Source organism: Macrosteles quadrilineatus, unplaced genomic scaffold, assembly GCF_028750875.1.
Source record: "Macrosteles quadrilineatus isolate MER2022 unplaced genomic scaffold, UCM_ALF_1.0 Scaffold_1__1_contigs__length_201487025, whole genome shotgun sequence".
In the NCBI taxonomy this organism is placed as follows: Eukaryota; Metazoa; Arthropoda; class Insecta; order Hemiptera; family Cicadellidae; genus Macrosteles; species Macrosteles quadrilineatus.
Window position 1 is genome coordinate 62,667,279 of NW_026542594.1, and position 5,445 is coordinate 62,672,723.

Genomic DNA, 5,445 nt, shown 5'->3' on the forward strand with positions numbered 1-5,445 from the left:
TTTCATACGTGACGTGCTATAAATAGTTGGATTGAGCAAAGCAGTACAACAAAAACAGAAACAGTCTGATTTCAAACAACGCAAACACAAGTGAAGCAATTTACACAGAGTCATGTTGACGCTTCTGAAAGGAAAGTATCTGATTGCTTTTGCTTCTTGAACGACAGTTTGTCAACAGTTTTCACAGTTGTTTATTTGGTGTCCAAAATAAGATTTACTGCATGCATATTTCCATTTATCCGCCTGAATAATCTATTTACAATAGGTAATTGCATTAAAGCTTCCTTTAACACAATTGTGATTTTTTAATTTTGCGGAGATACCAGATAAAATCTTAATTCATTTAAGTCAATTTGCCTTATAGGGGATAAGCTATTAACGTAGGTCTCACGGGAAGACTTGGACCCGGAACGGTTTACTTTTTCGTTTAGAGGTCCCCAGACGCCAAAAACACCATCCATTCAAATTCATATATATTTTTTTGTGTGCTTGTTTCCTTTAGCTCGACAACTCGAAAAACTGCAAAAATTCTCATATTTTGATAACATTTTGTACAAACGTGTAAACCTACATTTATTCGATTGCGTTCACTAACTGGCATGATCAGAATGTAGTTTACTATGAAATTATGGGGTAAACATTTGGTTTTCCCATTTGATCTTAAAAACATACTATTTTAATATTTGTTTTCAAACTATTCGGTAAAGCATTGTAGTAAAAAAAATAAATTATTATGTATGGAGGATACGTAAACTCTGATAGTTTGCTTGTTTATGGATATTTTTTTTTATCAAACTTGGCAAATCTATATATTTTATAAGCTATCAATATTTTACTAAAAACACAATTTATTACTCTCCATTTAGCAGCAAACCTTGGTACTCATTAAACCTAACGTTAATTAAATATATTTAAGTAAACGTCTAATCAGGCAAATGGGAATTCTCATAGTCTACAGGTTTGCTGTGTAGACGGGGGAATTTTATTTACTCGACACTCAAGTATGTGAAGTTGTCGGTGCTTCTATAACATTGTTCTCAATTAATGTTTTCATTTATTTGGTTTCATTATTTGTACACTTGGGATTCTGTCGGTCTAGCCGTAGAGTGCGGATTTTGCTCCATGTACTCTCTGTCCAAACTTCAATGACTACTTGGTAATGCCATGACCCTCAAACTGCCCATCCTAAAGTATTGTACAAATCAACTTCGGACAGCATAGCGCTCAAGACATTACAAATACTGGTGTTTGCAAAAGTAAACAACAATACCTTCCGTGAATGTATATTTTCATTCAAAATAGTTTATATGTAGTGTCAATAAAAGAAAAACAAATTTCTGGTTTGTAGCTGAAAAACATGATTAAAGGTATTACTACTACTTGTTAAAGGGTGTAATTGATTTTAGGGGTGTTTCTTTCTAAACCGAAGAAAAATGCTTAGTAGTAACTAACTATGTTGCATTGAATCTTTTGTAATTCTCAATGTGAGACCAAACAAAGCAAGTTTTGTTTATTCTACTGAGTGTAAAGTTCTTGATTGCCTCTCAACAATGTTCAATTGGATGTAACTTGAAGTCAAAGGCAGAAAGCATTAAAGACAAGCGACTACTAACAAGCAAGCCTGTAATAAATATTAACAACTAGTAATGAAATAAGTTTGCCTGTCAACTAATGTTCTTTGTTTGTAATACGTTGTTTTTTGAAATAAAAAAAGATAAATGTATACGTTATAGTTAGACAAATAGCTTTAACGGTAGAATATTGAATTACTATGCAAAATTCACCAACTATTAAATATTATGTTCCTATCGATAACAATACTATTAGATAAAAGATAACTTAAAATGTTTGTAGAAGTCAAATAAAAGTTTGAAATTGACATTAGATAGACCTGATTGTATTGTTACTTTTCAATTAAACGATTTCTAAGATTGTATTTTTAGGTTTTATTTAATTTGGAATTGGAATTCTACTAATAAAATGTTAAGATTACCACTTCAATAGGTTTTTTAAAAGTATTATGAATTATATAATTATATAATTCATATAATATTATTCATATAATTATTCATATAATTATTCATATAATTATTCATATAATAATTCATATTATTCATATATTCATATTAATATTCATATTATTCATATATTAATATTCATATTATTCATATAATAACTATAATATAATTATATAATTATATATAATTATATAATTATGAATTATATATTATGAATTATAAGTTATATTATGAATTATATAACTTTTCTATAATTCTAATAGAAATATTATCTGAGTATGTTAAAAAAGCAATAGTAAATAGCTGAAAGGGTCTGGGAAGAACGTTCACGCACAAAAGAGTTAAAAAATGACTACAAAGTCGTAGAGAACATAAGATTAATAAAGAGAACGTTTCCAATATCAATGCCTGCCGTTAAAGTCGGACGTGAAAGCTTAGCTATTTGTGATCCTTACGGACATTCAATTGTGGAAGTATTTTATATGGTCATTAGTTTGGGTAATACTATTACCTTAATCCTAATAGTAAAACTAATCATAATATCTAATATCATACTAGGTATTATAAAGGTTTTGTGTAGATAAAGAAACTATGAATAGAGGGAAATTGGTAAAACCCCTTGAAAATAAATACAGAAAAAGAATTTTTACTGACAGACGACAATTTTATTAAACTAACCAAGCGTTACATAACTAGGTTATATCTAAAACATTCTATTTACTAGTGCTTTACAAACGGTAAAAATACATTATTCATATTAAAATTTAATTTAATCATTACAACTATACAATTTGTTTACAGCATATCCCCGAATCGTTAAATGTTAAAAGAACGGACATCTAGAAATGTACATTTTTCAGAAACTGAAAAAAACTGTGCTACTATAGCTCTTTTTACCTAAAACTAAAACTTAGGGGAAAAGTTTGTCAGGCGCCCTTTTAACACAAAACGATAGAGCTATCATCTGACACAAGTAAGAAAAATAGTGACTTTGTCAGAATATTTTACTTCCGCCCTTTTAATATTTACCGATTTAACCGATTAGCTAACAAATAAACTTAAAACATCAGCAATGTCTAAGATATTACATTATGTGCTATTCAGTCATCCTTAAAACTTCTGTTTTATAATTAGGTACATATGTTAAAACACCTAATAAAAGAAAAAAAAACGGTTTCCATTAGCTCCCTTTGACTTGTGATTAAGCGTCATAATCTCGCAAGGTTCCTAGGGTTTCATACCAAATGTTGCTGTTTATAAAACCGAAAATTCCCCAAACGTCTGTACGAGATCATAGTACGACGTCTTATACCTAGTGATGAATGGAGGTATTCAAGGGCTTATTCCAAAAGACAGTTTTAATCAAAAGCACCATAGATTTGTACACTTTTCATTCCTCAGTTTCTTTGAATAAAAAGACATAATAGAGAAGAAACCATTTCGCATGTGATAAAAGTAAGGATTATACATAAATCAGAAAATGTGTTTAAGACAACTCGTTGGTAGAGAATAACAAGATTAAAGGCTTAGGCGAATCCCAAGTCGACAGTTTAACTTAAATATGTTTTGCCGTGACAAACAATCAACAAATAGAAAAAATAGGATTAATTTTATTTTTCCATCTTTAGCAAACATAATAATGTTATAACAATATTTTAAAATAATAAGTTTTCCATTATTACAAAAGAAGTATAATTTGTTCGGTAAAAATAGTAGAAACTATTTGTTAATTTATTATGGCACCTGCAATCTAATACAATTACCAATAATTAATGGTGAATAGATCACCGTCAACTGTGTTCTCTAAATCAACCAAACTTCCGTTGATATATCTACAAAATATTAAGTGAAAAGGAGCAAATGCAATTTTATTTTATTTATATCAACCACAAAAGTTCACGTTACATAAGTTAAATGCAAAAAACTGGACACGGAAACAGTTTCAAATTTAAAGCTTTATAAACTACCATAATCACTGTTGTTGGAATCTCTTTATAGTGTCACTGACGTATAATTTTCCAGAGTTAGGCGAGTCGGTGGCTCAGTTGGTAGTGTCACGGACTTCGCGCCCAAGGTAGCTAGCTATATGTCGTGGGTGCGGATCCTGGTGACTGCCGCAAACCATCGATCTCTATTCCGCAAACATGTTATCGATACAGTTCACCTTCGTACTGTACTGGCTCACCCCTTGCTTTGCTGGATACGTTCCACGCACAGATCTGTAGTCTATGTGGACGGGCAAATGTAAGGTTAATAGAGGCCGCCAACCTCATTACATTGAGATCTAGGACGAGCACTGCAGACTAAGGTATTGTCTACTTATTTATGTCCCACCTTGATACTAGGTTCTATCCCCGGGCCCACTATACTTCAGTCTAGTCTTAGAGGGTCACGTAAGCGGATATAATATTGATTGTGAATTTTTTTCTTCTGACCCAAAGAGGAGCCTTACGATTCGTATATATTCACTTTGTTTTGGCTTAGGTTTATTTATGATAAGATTTGTATGTAATTGTTTTTTCAAAGATGTAAGTAAATAAATCATATCTTTCTGGGTGTATTTTAAAAGTTTAGTTGTCAGTAGAATGGGCTCAGTGTTATATCGTGCAAAGGCAACTAGCCTGTTTAATATACCGCGGAATCGTTATCATCCGGTAGAAATGTTACTACGTCATGAAACTAAAAATAATTCGAATGGAATATGGACTGTAAAAGTAATGTTTTATTAGAGCATTTTAGTTACATTATTAAGAAAATATGTATAATTTAACTTGATATTTATTACGATTATCTTAAAATGTGTATTACATCTAAAAATTATACTCCTACTTAGTTACGTCTTATATCAAGGCTGTATTTTGTTTAAAGTAGTTAATTTTTATTTTTTAGATACATTTATTTTCCAAATTGTGTTAATTAATGCATAAAAACTAAAGGTGTAGTTTGCGGATTGCCATGTAGGGGTCATTATCATTTTCTAGAGTTGGCAAAATATAATTGGTTTTAACAATGAGACTAAAGACACATTAGTTGATACAAAAATGAATCTACGTCCCCTCGTTAGTGAAAACGCTGATGTGGCATCAAATGTGTGAAGAATTGGATACTCATTAATCAAACGATATTCTGAACGTTTCCAAATTCAAGCTAGAAGATACGGTAACCGATAATTTCTTTCTTTCAGTCCTGTTGGGATTTTGAGAAATTCATTTTCCAAAACTAGGTTAGGTAGAAATTCTCTTGTGTGTTGACAAATATTAAAGGTTTAAATGTATAATGTATATTTAGTGGTTACTTTTATGTTACGTAAAAATGCGTCTATATTGATTGCATTGAGTTTTGTTTTTTGTATCTATACTAGTATGATTCAGTATAATTAATTTTATATCTAAGCTTCAAATGTGGTTCTGTTGAAAAATGCATTGAG